Genomic DNA, 26,932 nt, shown 5'->3' with positions numbered 1-26,932 from the left:
TCTTGTCATAGTAGCCCAAGCTGACTAAGACACCTAGGGAGGGCAGAAGTAGGAATAGCCAGAGATGAATGTCTTAAAGCTTGGGAAGCACAATACTATTTTCTAGGCAGCAAATGGAGGTCCATAAATGAAAAAGCCAAAAAAAGGATTAGAAATTGGTTGACAATGGAATGTAGCTAGGAGCAAGAGCCTAAAATGGGGTGTAAAGCCAGAGACTATTCCAGAACCATTTCTGTGAGTGGGCTGAAGAACTAATCTCTTTCAAAGGCTCAGAATCAGGTGAACAGAAGTGGATATTGAGTACCTTCATAGAAGGGGTCAGTTTCAGCAGTGGGCATCCTCAGTTATATATCCTCAATATACATATCAGTACCAGAATATATATTGGCAGCCATTAAAGGCTTTAAATCCAAACCCAAGTTTTCTTCAGTAAGTAGGCATTGGCCATTTGAAGACAGCCCCTCTGTGAAACTGAGAAGTGTACATTTCTTGAGATTTACTTAAGTCAAAATATATATGATTTGAGACCATTACTTTCTAGAGAAAATTTCCCATGTTACAATTTTCAAAGCAATGTCCCACTCAGCTTTTTAGGAAGTAATTTTTCATTCTAAAGACTTAAAAAATCAAAACATGGACGTCCCACTCCCTCTATTCAATTAATAAAAAAAGTAATAGATCTTATATTAAAACCCATCCTTGACTAGAAGCACAGTATCCACTGTTTAAGGCAATTTGACATATTAAAAAGTATTTTGTATGACAGCTGTTATGTGGAGAGGAGGATGACTAAACAAATAAAAGAGATCCCCCAAGAGAAATTTAGCATATTGACAGCACTAGTGAACAGCTTCTACCAAGGAAAGAACCTGTGGAAGGGAGTGAGTTTCCAAAGAGACTTCTCTTTAGATTATGAACTCCTGCATTTACTTCTCCCATGAATCCATTTCTTTCAGCAGTGCTCCTTAGCAAGGCCCATGGTCAGTAGTTCAGTTAAGATACAATATTTCTTCACTGCAGCTCACAGAAGTTTCAAAGTACACTCTATGTACAAGTTTATAGAACACAGACTCACTAACTAGATTTTCTGACTAGTCTCCCACAGCTCTCCCAATCCTCTCTTGGTGTCTCACTTACTTTTTTAAAAGAATAATTATTTATTTATTTTTGGCTGTGCTAGGTCCTTGTTGCTCTGCATGGGTTTTCTCTAGTTGCAGCAAGTCGGGGGTTACTCTTCACTTTCTCTAGTTGCAGTGTGTGGGCTGCTCATTGTGATGGCTTCTGTTGTTGCAGAGCATGGACTCTAGGGCTTGGGGCCTCAGTAGTTGCAACACGTGGGCCCAGTAATTGTGTCCCCCAGGCTCTAGAGCACAGGCTCAATAGTTGTGGCACACAGGCTTAGTTGCCATGCAGCATGTGGGATCTTCCCAGACCAGGGATCAAACCTGTATCTCCCGCATTGGCAAGCAAATTCTTTACCACCAGGAAACCAGAGGAGACCCCTGTCTCCCTTACTTTTATCTTGGGCCTAGCTTATTGCTGGACTTCTCAGGTGGCACTAGTGGTAAACAATCTGCCTGTCAATGCAGGAGATAAAAGAGCCTCTGGTTCAATCCCTGGGTTAGGAAGATCCCCTGGAGGAGGACATGGCAACCCATTCCAGTATTCTTGCCTGGAGAATCCCATGGACAGAGGAGCCTGGTGGGCTACAGTCCATGGGGTCGCAAAGATTCGGACATGACTGAAGCAACTAAGCATGCACGCATGCAAGCTTAGAGCTGCTTCCCTCTCAGCGGCCATTCACTCTGACAAAGCAAGCTCTGATTGTGCTCTACCTCTTTGTGCAAGATTGAACCTCCTCTCTGTAGAACTGCCCAAACACCAGCTGAGGAAAGCTGCCTTTGTGCCTTAATCCCACCCCAAGAGCTTTGCCTAGTAGGCCCTTATTCCTGTGCACATACAACTCAGTTAGTTGTTCTATTCCTGCCCTTAGGCTTTCACAGTAGTCCCAAAGGTAGTTTCCTGTAACCATTTGTAATAACTGTTCACTGCTTTTCTTATCTTTTTTCTCCTTTACAATCCAGGCAGCTTGCATGTGCCTTTATGGCATCAATATCCCCTTGAGTGACACATGTCCAGGCAGAGGGTCACACATTAAATAATATGGTTTGTAGTTATGGGAACAGGGTATAAAGTTAAATCATTTATTCATCACTTTGTTCAACAAATACCTTTTTATAGAGAACTGTAACTAAATTTTATATTTATTTTTATGACAGTTTAAACATTAATTTTTATCAGTTTTGTTTTGAGTTAGTTATAGATTCAGGTACACTTGTAAGAAATAATACATGGAGATTCCATGTGTCCTTTACTGTGTGTCTCCCAGTGGCAATATCCTAAGAAATTATATTAAAATCCCACAACCAAGATTTGACACTGAATCCATCAAGAAAAAGAATCGTTCTATCACCTCAAGGAACCCTCCTGTTGCACTTTTATAGTCACATTCATCTCCTGTGGCAATGTGTGGCCCTGTTATAGCTATATAACTCCCTATCCTTGACCCTGGCAACCACTCTATAATTTTTTAATTTTAATAATGTTACATAAATTGAATCATACAGCATGGAATCTTTTGGTATTGACATTTTCACTTGGCATAATTCCCTGGAAATCCACCCTGGTTGCTGTGTGTATTAATAGTCTGTTCCTTTTTTGCTGAGTAGTATTCCATTGTATGAGTATATCACAGCTTGTTTAACTATTCACCTGTTGAAGGACATTTGGGTCTTTACCACTTTTTGATTATTATAAATAAAGCTGCTGCTACTGGCTGGATTGTATTCTTCCAAACTTTATGTGTTGAAGTCCCAACCTCTAGTATTTTGTAATGTATATTCATTTGGAGATAAGGTCTGTAATGAGATAATTAAGCAAAAATAAGGCTGTTTATGTATAGCAAAGACTACCACAATACTATAAAGCAATTATTATCCAATAGAAAAGAAATATTATTCAAAAAAAAGTGAGGCTGTAAACCCAATACGTGTGGTGTCCTTATAAGAAAAGGAAGAGACACCAGGGGTGCAATGTGCATAGAGGGATGAAGGAAAACCCTGTGAAGAACTCACAAGAGGGTATCAACAAGCCATGGAGAGAGATCTCTAAAGAAACTAACTTGGCTGACATCTTGATCTTGGACTTCCAGCCTCCAGAACTGAGAAAAAATTTATTTCTGTCATTTAAGCTACCTAGTTTTTGGTATTTTGTTATGACAGCCCAAGCAGACTCATACAGCTGCTATGTACAGGTTTTTGTATGAAAACAACATTCATCTCTGAGATAAATTTCCAAAGCATGCTATTGCTGGGTTATATGATAGTTAGATGTTTTAGGTTTTTTTTTTTTTTTTGATGTTTTAGTTTTAAAAGAAATTGCCAGACTATTTTCTTGTTCTCTAGGGTAACTTACCATTTTACATGCCTACCAGCAATGTACGGTATGAGTGATGAAATTTCTTGTTGTTGTTCAGACACTAAGTTGTGTCTGACTCTTTGTGATCTCACAGACTGGAGCATGCCAGGCTTCCCTGTCTTTTAATATCTCCCAGAATTTGCTCAAATTCATGTCCATTGAGTCAGTGATACCATCCAACTATTTCATCCTCTGCTAACCCCTTCTCCTCCTTCCATCTTTCCCAGCATCAGGGTCTTTTCCAATGAGTTGGCTCTTTGCATCAGGTGGCCAAAGTATTAGAGCTTCAGCATCAGTCCTTCCAATGAATGTTCAGGGCTGACTTCATTTAGGATTGACTGGTTTGATCTCCTTGCTGTACAAGGTACTCTAAAGAGGCTTCTTCAGCACTATAGTTTGAAAGCATCAATTCTTCAGTGCTCAGCCTTCTTTATGGTCCAACGTTCACATCCATCCATGACTACTGGAAAAACTATACCTTTGACTATATGGACCTTTGCCAACAAAGTGATGTGTCTGCTTTTTAATATGCTGCCTAGGTTTGTCATACCTTTCCTTCCAAGGAGCAAGCATCTTTTATGTCATGGCTGCAGTCACCATGTGCAGTGATTTGGGAGCCCAGGAAAATAAAATTTGCCACTGTTTCCACTTTTCCCCCATCTATTTGCAATGAAGTAATGGGACTGGATACCATGATGTTAATATTTGGAATGTTCAGTTTTAGGTCAGCTTTTTCATTCTTCTCTTTCACTTTCATCAAGAGGCTCTTTAGGTCTTCTTCACTTTCTGCCATTAGAGTGATATCATCTGCATATCTGAAGTTGGTGGTATTTCTCCTGACAATCTTGATTCCAGTTTGTGAGTCATCCAGTCCAGCATTCTGCATGTTGTACTCTACATAATAGATAAATAAGCAGGGTAACAATATACAGCCTTGACATACTCCTTTCCTGATTTGGAACCATTCTGTTGCTCCTTGTTTGGTTCTAACTGTTGCTTCTTGACCTGTTTCTCAGGAGGCAGTTAAGGTGGTCTGGTGTTCCCACCCCTTAAGAATTTTCCAGAGTCTGTTGTGATCCACACAGTCAAACGCTTTAGCAGTCAGTGATGCCAAAGTAGATGTTTTTCTGGAATTCCCTTGCTTTTTATATGATCCAGCAGATGTTGGCAATTTGACCTCTGGTTCCTCTGCCTTTTCTAAATCCAGCTTGTATATCAGAAGTTCTCAATTCATGTACTGTTGAAGCCTGGCTTGAAGATTTAGAGCATTACCTTGCTAGCAAATGAAATGAGCTCAATTGTGCGGTAGTTTCAACATTCTTTGACGTTACCTTTCTTGGGGATTGAAATGAAAACTGACATTTTCCAGTGGCCTGGAAAACTGACATTTCCTGTGGCCACTGCTGAGTTTTCCAAATTTGCTGGTATATTGAGTGCAGGACTTTCACAGCATCATCGTTTAGGATTTGAAATAGTTTAGCTGGAATTCCATTATATCCACTAGCTTTGTTCATAGTAATGCTATGATGCTAGCCTCATCAGAATTTGGTATCATCATAATTTTTAAAATTTTCCGATAGGTATGTAATGATATTGTAGTTTTAATTTGCATTTCCATAATGGCTAATGGTATTGTACATCTTTTTATGTATATATTAGCCATCTTTGTATCCTCTTTGGTGAAATGTCTGCTCGTGTCTTTTGTCCACTTTCTAAAAGGATGGTTTGTCCTTTTTATTGTTGATTTTTGAGAGTTCTTTAAATATTCCAGCTACTGGTTCTTTGCTATATAAGATGGGAGGTGCTGGAGTGGCTGTAAGGAGATACCCCACGTCCAAAGACAAAGGAGAAGCCCCAGTAAGATGGTAGGAGGGGCAAATTCACATTTAGAATCAAATCCCATTCCCACCAGAGATGCTCAGGGGCTCAAATAAACCTTGTGCGCACCAGGACCCAGGAACCCCACAGAGACTGAGACAGAACTGTGTGACCATCTCCTGTGGAGGTATGGGTCAGCAGTGGACTACCACAGGGACAGGGGCTCTGGGTGCAGTAGACTTGTTATGGCATAAGCCCTCTTGGAGGAGGTCATCATTAACCCCATCATAGAGATGCCAGAACTTACACAAGACTGGGAAATAGACTCTTGGAGAGCACAAACAGAACCTTGTGCACCAGTACACAGGAGAAAGGAGCAGTGACCCCACAGGAGACTGACCTAGACTTGCCTGTGAGTGTCCAGGAGTCTCCAGAGGAGGTGTGGGTTGATGGTGGGTTGGGGACACTGAGTGTAGCAGTGCATGCATGGAATGTTTTGAAGGAGGTCACCATTATCTTCATTACCTCCACCATAGTTTGGCCCCAGGTAAATAGCAGGGAGGGAACACAGCTCCACCAATCAACAGAAAATTGGATTAAAGATTTACTGAGCATGGCCCCACCCATCAGAACAAGACCCAGTTTCTCCCTCAGTCAGTTTCTCCCATCAGGAAGCTTCCATAAGCCTCTTATCCTTCTCCATCAGAGGACAGACAGACTGAAAACCACAATCACAGAAAACTAACCAATCTGATCACATGAAACAAAGCTTTTTCTACCTCAGTGAAACTATGAGCCATGCTGTGTAGGGCCACCCAAGATGGACGGGTCATGGTGGAGAGGTCTGACAGAATGTGGTCCACTGGAGAAGGGAATGGCAAACCACTTCAGTATTCTTGCCTTGAGAACCCCATGAGCAGTATGAAAAGGCAAAAAGATAGGACACTAAAAGATGAACTCCCCAGGTCGGTAGGTGCCCAATATGTTACTGGAGATCAGTGGAGAAATAACTCCAGAAAGAATGAAGAGACAGAGCCAAAGCAAAAACAACACCCAGTTGTGGATGTGACTGCAGATGGAAGCAAGGTCTGATGCTGTAAAGAGCAATATTGCATACGAATCTGGAATAGGTCCATGAATCAAGGCAAATTGGAAATGGTCAAACAGGAGACCGCAAGAGTGAATGTTGACATTCTAGGAATCAGCAAACTAAAATGGACTGGAATGGGTGAATTTAACTCAGATGACCATTATATCTATTACTGTGGGCAAGATCCCTTAGAAGAAATGGAATAGCCATCAGAGTCAACAAAAGACTCCGAAAAGCAGTACTTGGATGCAATCTCAAAAATGACAGAATGATCTCTGTTCATTTCCAAGGCAAACCATTCAATATCATGGTAATCCAAGTCTATGCCCTGACCAGTAACACTGAAGAAGCTGAAGTTGAATGGTTTTATGAAAACATACAAGACCGTTTAAAACTAACACCCAAAAAAGATGTCCTTTTCATTATAGGGGACTGGAGTGCAAAAGTAGGAAGTCAAAAAACACCTGGAGTAACAGGCAAATTTGGCCTTGGAGTATGGAATGATGCAGGGCAAAGGCTAATAGAGTTTTGCTAAGAGAATGCACTGGTCATTGCAAACACCCTTTTCCAGCAACACAAGAGAAGACTCTACACATGGACATCACCAGATGGTCAACACTGAAATCAGATTGATTATATTCTTTGCAGCCAAAGATGGAGAAACTCTATTCAGTGCCGAATATTCATTGGAAGGACTGTTATTGAAGCTGAAGCTCCAATACTTCAGCAACCTGATGTGAACAGCTGACTCTTTTGAAAAGATCGTGATGCTGGGAAAGATTGAAGGCTTGAGAAATAGTGGACGACAGAGGATGAGATGGTTGGATGGCATCACCGACTCAATGGACATGAGTTTGAGTAAACTCCGGGAGGTGGTGATGGACAGGGAGACCTGGAATGCTGCATTCCATGGGGTCACAAAGATTCGGACACGACTGAATAACTGAACTGACTGACTGATATATTACATACACACACACACACACACACACACACATCTTACATAAGTAGCTTATATAGCAGGGGAAAGTTTTTACTTTTTAACTAGGTACAGTTGAAATTAGATGGTCTATTTCCTTTTGCGTGAGTTTTTGTAGTTTGAGTCTTTTAAGAAATTGGTCTATTTCATCTGTTATGAAATTTTCAGACAGAGTTGTTTATAGAATTATTATATTTTATATATTATATAAAATTATATATTTATAATATAATATATATTATAAATATATTTATAATATATATTATATTATTATATTTTTAACAATGACACTTTCTTAGTCATTTTTTCATTCTTGTTCCTCTGTTTATCTTTTCTTACCTTCCCATGGATTACTTCAAAATTTTTTTTATTTTTAGAAATGCATCTTGATTTACTTATAGTTTCTAAAGCACATGGCTTTGTATAATTTTTTTAGTGGTTGCTTCTAAATATTACAGTATACATATAACATCACAGTTTACTGGTATTTACATATTACAACTTTGAGTAAAATATAAAAATGTCTGTTTATACTCCTTTATATTCTCTTTAAATATAGTTATTTTTCACAATTATACATTGTACACCATATCAGGGGCATTATGATTTTTGCTTCAATTATCAAACATGATTTCATAAATTCATGAGAAGTAGGTAATTTTTATATCTATCCTCATTTTCACTCATCTTAATCATCTTTTTTCCTTTCTGAAATTCCAGTTCTATTATCGTTTCCTTTCTGATCAATAAATTTCATTTAGCTATTCTTTAAAACTATGTTTACTGGTGACACATATTTTTAGTTTTCTGCTGTCTAGAAATGTATCTTCCCTATATTCCTGAAAGATATTTTTGTCATATTTAGAATTGGCAGTAGACAGTTCTTTTCTTTTAGTATATGAAATATGATACACCATTTCCTTTTGGCCTCCTTGGTTTCTGATGAGCAGTCTGCTGTCATTTTAATTACTCTTGCCCTATAGGTAATATATTACTTTTTCTGGCTTTCAAGATTGTCTCTGTCTTTTGTTTATGGACATTTAATTATAATGTGTTTCAGCATGGGTATTTGAAAAATTAACCATTTTGGGGATTTGCTCAGCTTCTTGAATTTATAGAGTTTTTGGGCCAAATCTGGGAAGTTTTCATCTTTTTAAAAAATGTTTTTTAAATTCCACTCTCTTAATCCTCTGCTTTGGCATTACAATGATATGGATGTTACCTCTTTTGTTTTTGTTTAGTAGACCCCAGAGCTGCTTATTTTTTCACTCTATTTTACCTTTGTTGCTTAGATTGATAAATTCTATCAGTTTGTCCCCAGTTTCACTGATTCTGTCCTCTGTAATCTCCACTCTTTTGAACCCATCTGTGAATTTTTAATTTCAGGTATTTAATTTTTCACTTCTATAATTTGGTTCTTTTTTTATGACTTCAATTTCTTTGCTGAAATGTTCAAAATTTTTTGGTTTTCGTTTGTTTCAGATAATTTATAATTGCTTGTTCAGTCATTTTTACGATGGTTTTATGATGGTTTGAAAGAATTTTCAGATATTTCTAACGTGATTTATCTTAATATTGGCATCTGTTGCTGTATTTTCTCATTCCTTTTAGGATTTTCCTGGTGCTTGGTATTACAAGTGATTTTCTATACTATCTTGGAGATTTTGGATATTATGAGACTCAATCCTATTTACTTTCTTTTTTTTTAAAGCAGGTCATCCCCTATTGAAGTGTAGCATGAGAGTTGTGTGTGGGGTGTAGGTTCAGTTTCCCATTTGGCCCCATGGATACCACCTGGAAAAAGTGGATTACTGACTCACAGTGCCTCATTGCAGATGGCTGAGGTGAAAGATTAGTTCCCTGTTCAACCTTGCTGACACTTTCTGACAAAAGCGAATCTCTTCGTCTCCAGGTGGAGGGTGTAAAATCAGCTTGCTGCTGGGCCACACTGCTGGCCATCACTGAGGGAAATACACTACCTAACTCACACTGCTTTGTTGCTTCAGGGTAGGGGACAAGAATATCAGCTGTTACTGGGCAACACCAGGGGAGGGAGAAGAGGAAGCGGATTACCAAATAACCCTGCCTACCACTGTCTCATTCTCTCTTGTTCATGAATAGGTGTTGAGGCTAGGTGTTGAGGCTCAGGTCCTCACTAGTCCTGCTGTTACCAGGGCAAGTAAGAGGTGGAATGCTAACTAGTCCAGCATCACATCACCTCATTTAGTCTTATTGCTATGAGGTGTGTGTAGAGGGTCACCTCTCCACTGGGTGTTGCAAGCAGCAGGGATAGGCCAGAGAGGAGTGCATTGTCATTGTGCTCAGTTGCGTCCGACTTTTTGTGGCCCCACGTGGCCCACCAGGCTCCTCTGCCATTGGATTATCTAGGCAAGAATACTGGAGTAGATTGTCTTTTCTCTCCAGGGCATTGTCCCGACCCAGGGATCGAACCTGCGTCTCCTGCTTGGCAGCCTAATGCTATACCACTGATTCATCTGGGAAGTTCCCAAGAAGAGTGCTTACTAGTCTTAAATTATAGCACTTCCTTCAGTCCCACTGACGTTTGCTGTGGGTAAAGGTTCAGCTGTTCACTGGACTCTAGTGATACCACTGTGGCAGAGCACCACCTACTTCCCCTGGGCAGGGTACAGAGGAAAAACTCCACATTTCACTTGCCATCACCGCCAGGTGGGGTAATTGGATTTGCCTGCCCAGGTAAGAGATGGAAGATTAGTTCCCCAACCTGCCTCCACCAATACCACTGAGCACAGGGGTCAGAATCCTCAATTTTTAATGCCTTTTTTTAAAGTAGAGAAAACTTTTTTTCTTCTTTGTAAATTAAAAAAAAATTATATTGGAGTCTAGTAGATTAACAATATCATGTTATTTTTCAGATGTACAGCAAAGTGATTCAGATATACAAATACATATATCTATCCTTTTTCAAATTTGTTTCCTATTTAGGTTATTACAAAATATTTAGCAGAGTTCTCTGTGCTATAGGGTAAGTCCTTGTTGGTTATCCATTTTAAATGTAGTAGTGAGTACACCCACTTTTATTATCATGACGCTTTTAGTCTAGTGGGAGAGACATACAATAAAGTATATTCAAACAAGTATATAAATGTAGCTGTGATATGAGTTACGGAGGAAGAACACAGTTCTATAAGAAAGAAGAGGCTTTTTTAATTTTTTTAGGAATTCATATTTAAAACCTTAAAGGAGGGTAAGGGGTCAGTAATGTGAAGTGAAAAGTGTTTCTAGGAGAAGAAACAGCAAGTGAGATGGCACTGTGGCAGGAAGTTCAGTTTAGTTCAGTCGCTCAGTCGTATCTGACTCTTTGCAACCCCATGGGCTGCAGCATGCCAGGTCTCCCTGTCCATCACCAACTCACGGAGTTTTCTCAAACTCATGTCCATTGAATCAGTGATGCTATCCAACCATCTCATCTTCTGTCGTCCCCTTCTCCTCCCACCTTCAATCTTTTCCAACATCAGGATCTTTTCAAATGAGTCAGCTCTTCACATCGGGTGGCCAAAGTATTGGAGTTTCAACTTCAACATCAGTCCTTCCAATGAACACTCAGGACTGATCTCCTTTAGGATGGACTGGTTGGATCTCCTTGCAGTCCAAGAGATTCTCAAGAGTCTTTCCCAACACCACGGTTCAAAAGCATCAATTCTTCAGCACTCAGCTTCCTTTATAGTCCAACTCTCATATCCATACATGACTACTGGAAAAACCATAGCCTTGACTAGATGGACCTTTGTTGGCAAAGTAATGTGTCTGCTTTTTAATATGCTGTCTAGGTTGGTCATAACTTTCCTTCCAAGGAGTAAGCATCTTTTAATTTCATGGCTACAATCACCATCTGCTGTGATTTTGGAGTCCCACAAAATAAAGTCTGCTACTGTTTCCACTGTTTCCCCATCTATTTGCCATGAAATGATGGGACCAGATACCATGATCTTAGTTTTCTTAGTTAGCTTTAAGCCAACTTTTTAACTCTCCTCTTTCACTTTCATCAAGAGGTTCTTTAGTTCTTTTTCATTTTCTGCCATAAGGGTGGTGTCATCTGCATATCTGAGGTTATTGATATTTCTCCTGGCAATCTTGATTCTAGCTTGTGCTTCATCCAGCCCAGTGTTTCTCATGATATACTCTGCATAGAAGTTAAATAAGCAGGGTGACAATATACAGCCTTGGCATACTCCTTTTCCTATTTGGAACCAGTCTGTTGTTCCATGTCCAGTTCTAACTGTTGCTTCCTGACCTGCATACAGGTTTCTCAAGAAGCAGGTAAGGTGGTCTGGTATTCCCAATCTCTTTCAGAATTTTCCATAATTTATTGTGATCCACACAGTCAAAGGCTCTGGCATAATCAATATGACAGGAAAGAAACTGGATATTTAAGAAAGTGAATACACATTGGAGAAATTGAGGTGTGTAAGTAGTGAGAGGGTAAGGCTAGAGAGTCAGCATTATGTGATCATGAAAGGATCATGAGGGCTTTGTTAAGGATTTTGGATTTTGGTCCTAAATGCAGAGAGAGGGAATTAAAGCTTTTAAAGAGCAGAGGTATGAGACAAAAGACTCAGTTGGAGGAGAAGCAAGGACAAGATGGAATGGGGAGGGAGGTGGGAGGTGGGAGGTGGGTTCTTGATGGGGAACACATGTGCACCCGCGGCTGATTCATGTCGATATATGGCAAAAGCCACTACAATAATGTAAAGTCATTAGCCTCTAATTAAAATAAATAATTTAATTAAAAAAAGAAGAGCAGAGGTATGATTTGATGCTATCGTTAAGAAAATATCACCCTGGCTTCTGTGTAAAGAGACATAGGAAGGAAGAGTAGAATAGAGAGACTAGTTATGAAGCTGCAGTAGAAATCAAGGTGAGAGATAATGAAAGCATATAACTGCATAGTAGCATGGAGATGGAGAGAGGTGGAAATATTTGAAATGAAATATGCACCTCATTCATCAATGGGGAACTGGATTTTAGAAATTCATGTATTTAACTGCATTAGCATTGTATGAACTCCCTATGGCACAGTGCCTATGGAGAGGGTCTATATTTCTTACTATCAACAAGCAAGTTAAGGATGTATTGCCTTTGGAATTTACGTTCTCTGTATTGTTAGTGATACTCCTAATGGTAAGATAGCTAGGCCTAGAAATGAACCCACATAGAAGACTGTACCTCTTCAATCTGCAAACACACTTATGTATGCTTTAACCATTAAAATAATCCCATGTTAGTATTTGCAAAAGAAGACTATTTTCTGGGGATCAAAAGATCTCTGGTAAGGAAGAAAAGAAGAAGAAAGTAGTATAATGGAACATGGCTTAGCTCAGAATAAGTCCTCAATAAATATGAGCTGATATTAGATGAAGTTTAATTCAATTTATTTTGGTGAAAATGCCTATATTTTAAAAGCTTAGTTTAAATGACAGGAAGAATTTACAAATCCACATATTTGGAGCAGGGTTTTTTTTGTCATGTGGTTAATTATTTATTTTATGAAAACGTGTTTACATATATAATTAAAAGCTTGATAGATAAGCTGGGCATTAGAGAAAGTTAAATTTAATATTTTATAAGCCAAACATCCCCTGGAATTCAATCAAAATGAAACTAGGGCCTTATACTATTCTCTTCAATAAGCAAATAAGGATTTTTTGTAAAATTATTTTCAAAGAGTGCCTCTGTATCAGTCAGGATTCAGTTGTAGGAGGCAAAAACCACTCTCCTTTCTAGGTTTGTAATACATGGAAGATGGACCTCCCAAAATATTGGGTGGGTTAGAGGAATGCACTCTGAACTGGACTTCCAGAAATGAATCTGAGAATAACACTAAAGAACTAGTCTTTCAGAGGATAGGCTACCTCTGCTCACATCAGACAGGCAGAGAATCAGGAACTTCCCACTGGAACTGTTGAGTTCAAGGACACAGCCATGACTATGCTTAAGGGATCTGAAAGCCACCACTACTGCAGCTATCTCTTCACCTCATGAAACTGATTCCAGGGTGTCCAAGGCTGAGCCCATCCTTTATCCCAACACGACTGCCTCTCAATATCAGCTAAGTTAATGGGAGCTAGAATGCTGCTGCAGAAAAATCCAGGGTCTTCAAGACTCCTTGCCAGCAACAACCAACAAAGCAGTAGGAAAATTATCCTCAAATCACTTCTCCCCTCTAAATCTCATGAAAGTACATATAGTTCATGGAACCTCATTTACATTCACTAATATACTGTGGGAGAGGCTCAAAAAGGTAGATTTTATTCTTCCAGGCTAAGAAGTATGGGAAAACATGCTGGAAGGAGGTGAGAGTGAATGTTGAATGCAATTCACAATGTTCATCATCATTTTTTGCTAGTAAACATGCTACACATTTGTCTTTCCATACTTACAGAAACAATGATGATAATCTGGTAATACCTAACATAATGCAACTCTTTCTGGTAAAAACAAAACTGCATCCATCCCCTTCCAAAAAGGGGGAGATCCATAGTCTCATCAGTAATGCAATCAATTTCTGCATGATATCCATTCATTGTATGCTTTTGTCATAATCCCACCTGGAGATAATGTAACTTAAAGGCTATTATAAGTTTAATTAATACCAATATATTTTTGCATAAAATGGTTGGGGAAAGAGAAAAGGAAAGGAAAAAATGTGTGTGTGTGTGTGTGTGTGTGTGTGTGTGTGCGTGTGTGTAGGATGATTATAGCAATTCTCATTTTGAAACTGGTTTACAAGTCATGGTCTCCTAAGTATGTATAAATTGCTTCTTCCTCTATCTTTTCTGTGTTCTTTTGCCTTCAGCCAGCACCTCTTCAGTTTGGGCTCTTAACTTTGTGAGGTGACCTAAAGTTGTTCCTAAGGGGCATGAGTCCTTCATGATTCTGCTGGCTACCATTGCTACAGTCTTCTATTAATTCCATTTTCTCCCTGTACTTCAGGAGCACACTTTTATCACTGGTTTATATATAGCCTGCTTTTATTTATTATTTTGGTTATTTAATTGAATGTAGTTATTTTCAATAATGCAATAAGCGTTCTCATCCCAACCACTCAAAACAAAAGCTAGTGCCTTAACAATAACCTCTCCTGGCGCCACATTTTCCTCCCTCTGAAATAGCACCAATCTGTTTCTCCTGTTTATGAGTTCTTTGTTCTGTTTTTATATAGCTCTGTTTTATAGAATGGATATCATGGTGCATGTAGTGTTTAGGATTTATTTTGACTTCTTTTAACTTAATATTTTTTCTAAAATAACATACCTATTGCTGTCTGTTACTGTAGTTCATTCATTTTGATTGGATTATACTAACCCATTAAGTGTATTCCACAGTTTATTTATCCTCTTATTTATTGTAAACATTCTCATACATATTTCTAGTTGTATATACAGAAAAACTTGTCTTTGTTATATACCTGAGAGTGGAATTGCTAAGCTATAGGCCATGTGAATGTTCAGTTTTAGAAGGCAATGTGAAACTGTTTTTCATAGTTGTTGCAGAAATTTTCATTCCCAGAGGCAATGTATAAGTCATTTGATGGCTCTACATTATCTCCAAATTTAGCTGTTGATAGACTTTTACGTTTCTGCTAGTAGAATGTGTATACACTGGTATTTCAGTGAGGTCTTGAGTTGAATTTTCTCAGTCACCATTGGTGTTAAACACGTCAGACATTTTTGGTCTTATGTGTCTCCTCTTCTGTGAGATATCCGGTGCCCATTTTTTCTACTGGATGTTTGTGCTTCCCTTATGGTTATATAGAATTTATGTATTTTTGATGTATTTTTGATACTCTTTCTTGATTGTATGTTCTGTGAGTACAATTTCCCAGTTTGTTGCTTGTTGTTTTCACTTTATTTTAGGTGTCTTTTAACAAGTTTCTTTATAGTCATAACTATCAATATTTTTGTGTTTTGTTAAAAATTTTCCCTACATCAAGGGCTGAAAGAGTTTCATGTATTTTTTCTACAAAGTATTTTAAAATTTTATTTTTTGACTTTTAAATCCCTGATCCACCTGAAGTTGTTTTCTGGATGTGGTGTGAGGTAGGGACTGATTTCATCTTTTTACATATGGTAGTCATTTTACCAGCTTCATTTATGGAATGGCCACTACTTTCTCCACTGAGCAGATATGCCATCTCTGTCTTATATCAAAATTTATTCATGGATGGGTCTGTTTCTGTTATTTTCTATTCCATTTGTCATTTTATCTGTCTCTGCTCCAATATTACACTGCTTTAAATATTATAGCTTTATAATAACTCCTAATATATGGGTAGGGCAAACACTCCAAACCTGCTCTTCATTTTTAGTTATGTTCTGGCTATTATTGACCCTTTTATCTTCAATATTTTATAATATCAAGTCACATGGAGACACTTGGAATATAAGTTGAAATTGCATTGAATTTATTTCTAGGTAAATTTGAGGAAACAATATATTTATTTTCTTCCTATCCAATAATGAAGCATATTTTATTGAGATCTTTAAAAATGTATCTTAATAACACTTTATAATTTTCCCTATAGATGTCTTATACAACTTTTATTAGATTTACCCCCAGACACTTGATATTTCTGATATTATTGTAAATTGTATCTTCTCTATAAGTACATTTTAATGGTTTGGTACTCTTGAACAGAAATGCAAAATACTCTTTTATATTTATCTTATAGAAAGCTACTTTGCTAAACTTTTCTGTTATTTCTAATGATGTGAGTTACTTGGGTTTTCTAAAGACATCACATCATCTATAAGTAATCTTCAAATAATCACAATTTTATTTCTTCTTTTCCAACCCTTATTTGTCTTACAGTCTTACTATACTGGATCAGACTCCAAATACAACATTGATTAAAAGTGGTAATAATACATTTCCCTGCCTTGTTCCTGATTTGAAAGAATGCTTCCAGTGTTTGCTCATTTTAGGTAATGCTAACTTTGTGATTACTTTACAAGTATTTTTATCAGGTTAAGACATCTCTTCTTCCATTTCTAATTTAAGAACTTTCCTTTTTATCCTAAATGGATTTTTAATTTGTTGATAGATTTCACATCTACTGAAATAATCATGTAGTTTTCCATATTGATCCACTAATGTAGTAAGGTACATTCATAGATTTTTCTGATACTAAACCATCCTTGCATACCTGGGATAAATTCATTTGGGTTATGATAAACTGCCTTTTCTATACACCATTGGGCTTGATTTACTAATATTTTGTTTGCTTTGCATCTGTATTCATGAGTCAAGAGAATCCATAATCTTCATTTCTCATAATTTCATTGTTCTTGTGTCAAACTATTCTTGCCTTGAAAAATAGGTTGGGTAGTATTCCCTCATTTTCTGTTATCTGAAAGTATTTGTATAAAACTGGTGTTATATATTTTTTGAATGTTTGGTAGAACTCATCTATAAAACAGTTTTGATATAATGTTTCCTTTAGTGGAAGATTTTAACCACTGTTTTAACATTTTGAAATAGTTACAAGATGATTTAAGATTAAAAAATATTTTTTGAATATGTCCTGATAAGTAATATTTTTTTCTAAGAATTCTATTTCTCCAAAGTTTTCAAAAGTGTTGACTTTTGGTGCTGATGGCATTATTTTATTATCCTTTATAACACTATGTTATTTGTATTTACACCTCCCTTTTCATTCATATGTTATTTGTCTTCTCTCTTTTTTTTCTCCTAATCAATTTTGCCAGAGGCTTGTTTATTTTGTTACTTTTTCCAAAGAAAGGGTCTTCTGTGTTTGTATCTTTGTTTTTAATTTCATTAGTTCCTAGTGTCATTTATTATATATTTTCTAGTATTAATACTTTCACTGAGCTTACTCTCTTGGGTCTTTCTAAACAATGTCTTAAGCTAAACAGTTATCTCATTTACCTCATTACTTTTTTTACTTGCTTCCTCTTTATTATAGATATTTATTAAAGCTATAAATTTCCCTCAAAATACTGCTCTTATTATAGCCTGGAAGCTTTGTTTTATAGTTTTTTTAAAATTATTTTCAGTTGTATGTATCTTTACATTTCCATTGATTGTTTGACCGCAGGCACAAGTGACTGAGCTGCTTACTCTAGCCTGACCACTCTGGAGAAACTTCTTTTACTGTTTCGGGCCTCACTCATAGTTGACAGAATTATGAGTTACTTGGTGATTGAGTCAAAGCATCTCATTTAAATTTGGTGTAGGTCGACACCCAATTGCAAGGAAGTGTCCAAGTATTGTGCCTCTTTATTTAATGGTAGGAGCTCTGAGATGTAGAAACGTGCTTTTCTCTTTGGAGAGGATACCCCAGTATATCCCTGGCCAATGAACCTTTAGAAACTTCATGGATCTTATCTTCTAAGCACCAAGATATTTGGAGTTCCCGCTCACCACATTCTTATCAGCATGATGTCATCAACAGTCATAGACTGGCAGCATGTCCTGTCAGACAATCAGGGTTCCAGTGTTCTAAATTATGAGAAAAAATTGATGTAACATTGAAACAAAACATTGTCGATCTAAGAGCACTTCTTGTCGGATTTGAGGCTATTGCTTCTGGTCTTTCGTGCTGAATGGTACAGGGGTAACAATTTCCCAAGTTGATAACTGCAAACTAGGTGCTGGGGACTGTGTCGATTTGCTTCAGTCTCTTTAAGGGACCACATGTAGAACAGAATCTGCAAATTGGAGTTTCTCATTGATTAAGCTGAAGATAATTCCTTGTGGGTCTCTAAGACCTGACTCAACAGCAAAGGCAAAATAGACCACTGAGATGGAAAGTGACAGTAGTCACAATCCCTGCACAGGTCATTGATGATGTCACTACTCTTTGTGCTTCTCCCAGCAATACAATATTCTGTTTGGTTTGTTGTTGGTAGAGAGGGAAGTTTCAAGCTTTCACCTAGCTCTTTTTTCCATAATAGCCCTTGTTTTACAGGTTAGGGAGGCAATGTAGGGGTTTTAGCAGTTGCTAAATAATAATTCTATACAGTCCATGGAATTCTCCAGGCCAGAATACTAGAGTGGGTAGCCTTTCCCTTCTCCAGGGGAATCTTCCCAACCCAGGGATTGAAGCCAGGTCTCCCGCATTGCAGGCAGAACCCAGGTCTCCCGCATTGCAGGTGGATTCTTTACCAGCTGAGCCACAAGGCAAGCCCAAACAGTAATTCTAATTTATGCATGTGAGACCTGGAAGAATAGCCAGATGATTGGTTCACAGACCTACTGAACCCTCTGTGAGATGGCTAAAATACAATTTTGTCATTGGACTCTTATAAATCCCTGCATTTACCAATAGACCGCAATGACATTTTAGACCTCCAAGATTTAGCATAGCTCAAAACCAGCATCCCATGATCCCTAAAGACTTTAGGTATTTCTCTTTTCCCAGTATGCAGTTCTCCTGGTAAATGACTACAGCTTCCTTTTGGTAAATCTAGGAATAAAGGTGCATAGTACGTACTTATGGTCATATTAAAAGATTCTCCCTAAAGGAGCTTTTGTTTAATCAATTGTCTCAGGCTTGGGAATTGGGTAAGGGCCCATGTTATATGCATATAAATACAGTAGTCAGTTGCTCATCTATTTTAGTCCAAGAGCATCATAATTAATTAGCTACTACCTAAGTTCCTATGCAGGTCCAGCCATTCTGAATGGTACTCTAGCTCCGCTGCTTATCACAGTAAGCATGCTGACCTTGCCTCTGGTGGTTCAGTGCTACCACTGATACCATCATTCCCACTGAAATAAGGAAGACCATTTCAATAGCAGACCTCCCACGTTCCTCTCCAAACTTCAGAGGACAGCCACTATAGCCATTACTTTAAAAATCCTCCTTTTTAGTGAAATATAACACACTCAGAAAAGTGCAAAAAACAAAAATGTACAGCTTTGTGAAAAAGTGAAACATTTGTACAATGAAAGTGAACACTTGTACAATAATCATGCAGATTACAAAATGAGGTATTACTTGTGGGGGTGTGTGTGTGTGCACGTGTGCATGCACACTTAGTTGCTCAGTCATGTCCAACTCTTTTGTGACCCCTTGAACTGTAGTCTGCCAGGCTGTTCTGTCCATGGAATTTTCCAGGCAAAAATACTGGAGTCGGTTACCATTCCCTCCCCCAGGATATCTTCCTGACCCAGGGACTGAACCATGTCTTCTGTGTCTCCTGTATTACAGGTGGCTTCTTTACCTGCTCAGACATTGCCATAGGGAAGTCTATAGGAATCCTCTGTATGCCACTTTCAAGTCAAATAATTCCCTCTCTTTCCAAATTAGGACTATTATCCTGATTTTTATGGTAAGCATTAAATTACATTTATATACAATTTTACCTCCTTAACATGCATCCCTCATCACACAATATTTGGCCTGTCTTTGAACCTTGTTTAGAAAACATATATTGGGAGTATATATTCAATGGGAATATACATATTTTATCTGGTTTCTTTTTCCCATCATTATAGTTGTGAGTTTTATCCAAGTTGTCACAGGTAGTTATAGCTCATTTTGATTGCTGTATAGTGTTCATTCTATGAATATACTACAATTTATCCATTCTGTTGAAAAGTGTCTGGGTTATGTTTGGTTTGATACTGTTATGATAATGCTGTAACGAAATTCTTACATATATCTTGCTATGCATACGTACCTGGTTTTCTGTTGAGTATATACCCAGCAGCAGAATTGTCCTTCCTTCTATTTACCCATACTTCATATTGTCTCCATGAATTTTCTGGATATATATTTTTAAAATTTTTGGCTGTGCTAGGTCTTCATTGCTGTGAGCGGGCTTTCCCTAGTTGTGGAGAATGGGGGATATTCTCTATTTGCGGTGCACAGGCCCCTCATTTTCCCAGCCTCCCCCTCATCTCAACCCTCTCCACTTCCCCGTTGCAGAGCTTGGGCTCTAGAGAATGCAAGCTCAAACAGTTGTGGCTTATGGGCTCCAGAGTATGGGCTGAATAGTTGTGGTACAAGGGGCTAGTTGCCCAGCAGCATGTGGAATCTTCTGGAGCCAGGGATTGAACCCGTGTCCCCTGCATTAGCAGACAGATTCTTAACCACTGAGCCACCGATGAAGTTCAGGATATTTTCTTCATAACTATATTTTAGTTCATGAATTTTTTCTTCCTCTGCATCTAATCTCTGTTTGACTCAACTACTAATTCTTATTCTCAACTATTGCAGTTTTTACTTCTAGAAGTTCTACTGTTTAAAAATCTGGTATATGTTTCTCTGTTCTTGTTCTCTGTTTAAATTTTCCATCGTTGTTCTTATCTCCTAGAAGCTAGTAAACAAAGTTATTTTAAAATTTATGTTTGAAAATTTCAGTATCTAGCAACATAGTTCTGTTTCTGTGCCCTGCCATTGCTTTTATTTCTTGTTCATATTGCTTGGTTTGGTTTCTGTTTCATGCATGTCAGGTAGTGCATTTAAACATTTGCTTTTAGAAATAATATGAAGCTTCAGATAATTTTATCTTCCAAAAGTATTGCTTCTGCCAGGTACCTGGGAACACTAGCAATCTGGGATCATCTTAATCTAATATTAAGATTGAGATTTTTCTGACTTGCCAAAATGACTCAGAGCTGAACTGTAATCTGTGTGACAGCTTTTTTACTTCTAATTCATTCTGAATCCTACAGCACAATTCTGTAGCTGTCCAGCTCAAACTGCAGGGGTTTTACCAGGACTTCTACTCTTGATTGACCTTATTGATAAATCAAGTGTCGTTGTCTGAGCTAGTGCATTTAAATCAGGTATTGTTAAATTAACCATCTCTACAAATCCTATCAAAAAGTATGTTCTTCCTTTGTGCAGCAGTCTTAAATCTATTCATGCACATATTCCTCATGTTTATTCAGACAAAAATTAACAGAATCTTGGAATACTTTTGTACATGATTCTTCTTCTTGCTCCAGTCAGACTTTGATGGGTGGTAGCACTATGGGACAGAGAAGGCAATGGCATCCCACTCCAGTGTTCTTGCCTGGAGAATCCACCAGGGGGAGCCTGGTGGGCTGTCGTCTATGGGGTCGCACAGAGTCGGACACGACTGAAGCGACTTAGCAGCAGCAGCAGCAGCAGTAGCACTCTGGGGTTGGATGGTTGGATGACATCACCGACTTGATGGACATGAGTTTGAGCAAGCTCTGGGAGTTGGTGATGGACAGGGAAGCCTGGCATGCTGCAGTCCATGGGGGTCACAAAGAGCTGGATATGACTCAGTGACTGAACCAAACTGAACACTATGGGGTATTTCAGTGAGGCAGGACCACATTCATCAATTTATGAGAAGGGACTTCTGCTGGCAAAGGAAATTCAGTAGACTTTGGAGGACCAGAATATTCATTTGTTATGAATTGTTCCAGTTTCTATATTCAGTAATTTTTCCAATTGATTTGTCAGAGTCATTGACCAGTTAGAATGGACATCTGATCAATTAGTATGGATACTCATCAGTTTCAAGTATTTCACCAAATATTACCCTCTTAATGAAGAATAATATCACTTCATTTAAAATTTCATTCTGCTCCAAACCCTGGCACTCCCCTCTCTCTTATTTCACTTCAGTATCACTATCACTTTCTAGTATACTATATTGTTTTAATATATTTATTTGTTAAATTATACTTATATATTTTTATTATTTATTAAATTTATTTATATAAATATATTTATCCTTCATTTCTGTATTCTGCCACTAAAATATAGGCTATATGAGGGCAGGGTTTAACTTTTCATATTCACTGCAATAACTGCTTAATAAATATTTGCCAAATCTTTGAATGGCACCTAATACTGTATCAGGTAGCATTAATTTATAAACAAACAAGACCACTTAGGCTATTTTAAGCCTGTAATGGTTTAATACAGGGAATTAGGGGCTTATAAAGTTACTGGTAGTGAAGGAGACTCTAGGCTAGGCTTCTAGGAAGGACTAAGTGACCCATTAGGGTCAGCATTAAGCTTCTTCATTCAAGAAGGTAACAGCAGTGAGGAGCTCATGACTAAAACATTAAAGTTAACCTTAAGACCACATTGCCATATCTGCAATCCAACGATAAGGAATTTACTGCTGTTACTATAATTACCTCTCAATACTCACAGATCTAGTGACTGCACCCTGGAATATTGGTGCAGCAAGATCCAAGTCTTCCAGATCTTGCTTTTGGTGATTAGCAATGGCCAAAGCTGCAGGAAGATGTCCCTACCTTATTGAAATTTCCCTAATTTGTATTCAGAACCATGGAGTATTCAGCCTTCTAGTATCTCCATTGCAGGTAGGTACACTAGAAGGACGTGGGAATAGATAATGTGTGCCAGTTCATTATATCTACTGCATCAGTTGCACAATACAGGATGTATGAATATTATTGGGTTGGCCACAAAGTTCATTTGGGTTTCTCTGTAACATCTTTTGTAAAAAAAAAAAAATTATTTATTTTTAATTGAAGGATAGTTGCTTTACAATATTGTGTTGGTTTCTGCCATACATCAACATGAATCAGTCATAGGTATTTCTTGTATGACTGAGGGAGTTCAAACCTGTGCTCTGTGACAACCTAGAAGAGTGGGATGGGTTGGGAGGCGGGAAGGAGGTTTGTTTTTTTTTTAATTTTTTTTTTAAATTTTTTAATCTTTATTTATTTATTTTTTCAGTGGGTTTTGTCATACATTGGGAAGGAGGTTTAAGAGGGAGTTCAGTTCAGTTCAGTCGCTCAGTTGTGTCCGACTCCTTGCGACCCCATGGACTGCAGCACGCCAGGCCTCTTTGTCCATCACCGACTCCAGGAGTTTACCTAAACTCATGTCCATTGAGTCGGTGATGCCATCCAACCATCTCATCCTCTGTCGTCCCTTTCTCCTCCTGCCCTCAATCTTTCCCAGCATCAGGGTCTTTTCAAATGAGTCAGCTCTTCACATGAGGTGGCCAAAGTATTGGAGTTTCAGCTTCAACATCAGTCCTTCCAAAGAACACTCAGGACTGATCTCCTTTAGGAGGGACTGGTTGGATCTCCTTGCAGTCCAAGGGACTCTCAAGAGTCTTCTCCAACACCACAGTTCAAAAGCATCAATTCTTTGGTGCTCAGCTTTCTTCACAGTCCAACTCTCACATCCAAACATGACTACTGGAAAAACCATAGCCTTGACTAGTTGGACCTTTGTTGGCAAAGTAATGTGTCTGCATTTTAATATGCTCCCTAGGTTGGTTATAACTTTTCTTCCAAGGAGTAAGCGTCTTTTAATTTCATGGCTGCAGTCACGCTCTGCAGTGATTTTGGAGCCCCAAAAAATAAAGTCAACCACTGTTTCCCCATCTATTTGCCATGAAGTGATGGGACCAGATGCCATGATCTTAATTTTCTGAATGTTGAGCTTTAAGCCAACTATTTCACTCTCCTCTTTCACTTTCATCAAGAGGTTCTTCAGTTCTTCTTCACTTTCTGCCAGAAAGGTGGTGTCATCTGCATATCTGAGGTTATTGATATTTCTCCCAGCAATCTTGATTCCAGCTTGTACTTCTTCCAGCCCAGCGTTTCTCATGATGTACTCTGCATATAAGTTAAATAAGCAAGGTGACAATATACAGCCTTGACGTACTCCTTTTCCTATTTGGAACCAATCTGTTGGTCCATGTCCAGTTATAATTGTTGCTTCCTGATCTGCATACAGGTTTCTCAAGAGGCAGGTCAGGTGGTCTGGTATTTCCATCTCTTTCAGAATTTTCCAGAGTTTATTTTGATCCACACAGTCAAAGGTTTTGGCATAGTTAATAAAGCAGAAATAGATGTTTTTCTGGAACTCTCTTGCTTTTTCGATGATCCAGCATATATTGGCAATTTGATTTCTGGTTCCTCTGCCTTTTCTAAAACCAGCTTGAACATCTGGAAGTTCACAGTTCATGTATTGTTGAAGCCTGGCTTGGAGAATTTTGAGCATTACTTTGCTAGCATGTGAGATGAGTGCAGTTGTGTGGTAGTTTGAGCATTCTTTGGGATTGCCTTTCTTAGGCATTGTAATGAAAACTGACTGTTTCTAGTCCCATGGCCACAAGAAGGAGGGCACATATGTATCACTGTAACATCTTACGGAAAAACCCAAATGAAATTTTTGGTCAATCCATTACATTGAACCATACATCATGTTTTCTTATTCAAGTCTCCTGCATTGCAGGCAGATTCTTTACCTTCTGAGCCACAAGTGCTGTGCTGTACTGTGTTGCTCAGTTGTGTCTGACTCTTTATGACCCCATGGACTGTAACCTCCCAGGCGCCTCTGTTCATGGGGATTCTCCAGGCAAGAATCCTGGAGTAGGTTGGCATTTCCTCCTCCAGGGCATCTTCCCAACCCAGGGATGGAACTCAGGTCTCCTTCACTGCAGACAGATTCTTTATTGTGTGAGCCACCAGGGAAGCCCCTGAGCCACAAGGGAAGCCCTCAAACATCACTATTCTTTTGCAAAGAAAGAGAGGTTTATTACTCAAAGCTAGTATAAAGAATGCCTTTTCTCCCTGAATTGCTTTAACAACTCTGGAACATTCTTTTTACAGAGATATCTTTCTTGTTCTCTCCTTTGTGAAATTATAGTTGAAACCAACTTATAGCAATTACACTTCCCCTACCTGGTTATAAAAGTGATTATTGGTTAGCAGAGGCATACTAAGAGGGGAGGGCAATAGGAGCGATCTGCCTTGTAAGTAGGTTTTATTACTAACATTGTTTAGAAATGATGGCACATGGTGATAATAAAAAGTAAACCCACTTTTAGCTGATTATATTATTCTTTTAAAATTCTTTACAGAAAATATACCCCTTATTGTCTGCACTCAGGGAAGTTGCTCCACTGCCCCATCCTTGTTACATCACTGTTGTTAGCATTATTAAGGTTATTATTTCTTAGAATATGAGATTTTCATCTTGCACTCTAGGTACACTCTAGAAAACAGATTTGAAAACAATACCATGAGGTATAAATTTAGAGGCGTGATATTAAAAGCACAGATGTAGAATAGTGATTATCATAGTATCATGATATCATTATCATTATCAGTGATTATGTGGCTGTACATTTGAAAGAGCTGGAGAGCTTTTGAAAAAAATGCTGATCCCTGAGCTCCACCAACACTATCTTCTGATTAAATTGGTCTGGCATGCTGGCATGATGTCTGAGCCTGGGTATTTTTAAAAAAGCTTTGTGATTCTAATAAGCAATCAATGTTGAGAACTACCACTTTCATAATAGTAAAGCACTTCTAAGGTGTATTCTCTAAGAGTGAATGCTTGCAGATGGGGTAGGGGAGCATTCTGCTGCTATGCTTTAAGTAATCAAAGCTTGCCAGAAGTAGCAGCCTTGGTATATGGTATAGCATAGAGCAGCAGGAAAAATTGTTAGCATGGCAGCTTCATCTGGGTTTGGAATTGGATAGCTATGTGAAAGCAAATTTCATTGGAAGGGAAGGAAATAACTGGGAAACGGAGCCTGGTGGTAAGTAAGTTTGGGATTTGGAAGTTCCTGATTTGTGGCCACATTCTGAGGTTATATATCACATGATCAAGACAATGGATTCAACTGACCCACTAGGATTCCCAGGAGTGAAACCCATCTGGAACTCTCTAAAGTTGAGTGGCTGGGCCAGACTTATATCTAGGTCAGTGGTTTTCAACCTTGGATCTATTTAGGATTACCCGGGGAGTTGTAAAATATACTGATATCAATCTGGAATGAAACCTGGGGAATTGATACTTCCTGTTTTTGCATTGTAACACTAAAAAAAAAAAAAATCTCTCCAGGAGTTCCAATGCACAGATCGGTTTGAGAACAGTGACCTAGATGGGTCATAAAGCCTTGTAAGGATGTCTGCCTCAAATCAATATTCTGTATGTTTTTCCACAATGCTGTCTTCTATGAGCATCAGACTTCCTGACAACCTTACACAGGTCCCAACAACATTTCACTCTTATGCTAGCTTTAGTATTCTTCCAAGCATTTACTTGATACAGGTAAACATAACCAGCCTACTTCCCTTCATCTACATTGCTACCACTCTAGTCTGAGCCACCATCATCTCTCTTTTAATTTTTAACAAAGCAAAAGACTTTATTGGGAAGGGACACCTGGGCAGAGAGCAGTAGGGCAGGGGAACCCAGGAGAATTGCTCTACCACATAGCTCACAGTCTTGGGTGTTATGGTGATGGGATTAGGTTCCAGGATGTCTTTAGCCAGTCAGTCTGATTCAGGGTCCTTCCTGGTGGTGCACACATTGCTCAGTCAAGATGGATTAAGCTACCGTTATCTCTTGGTTGGATTTGTGCTTCTACTCTTTCTTCCCTTTCTGTCTCTCTCAACACAGTCACTGAGTGACTTTTTTAAATATTTGTAACTGGAATAGAATTTCTTTCCAAAATTATTTTCATTTCTGCAGTACAATGAAGTGAATCAACTCTAAGTGTACATATGTCCCCTCCCCCTTGATCCTCCTTCCCCCTGCCCTATCCAAAGTCCTCTAGGTCATTACAGAACACTGA

Source organism: Cervus canadensis, chromosome X, assembly GCF_019320065.1.
Source record: "Cervus canadensis isolate Bull #8, Minnesota chromosome X, ASM1932006v1, whole genome shotgun sequence".
NCBI classification, from domain to species: Eukaryota; Metazoa; Chordata; class Mammalia; order Artiodactyla; family Cervidae; genus Cervus; species Cervus canadensis.
Note: the sequence above shows the minus strand (reverse complement) of the source record.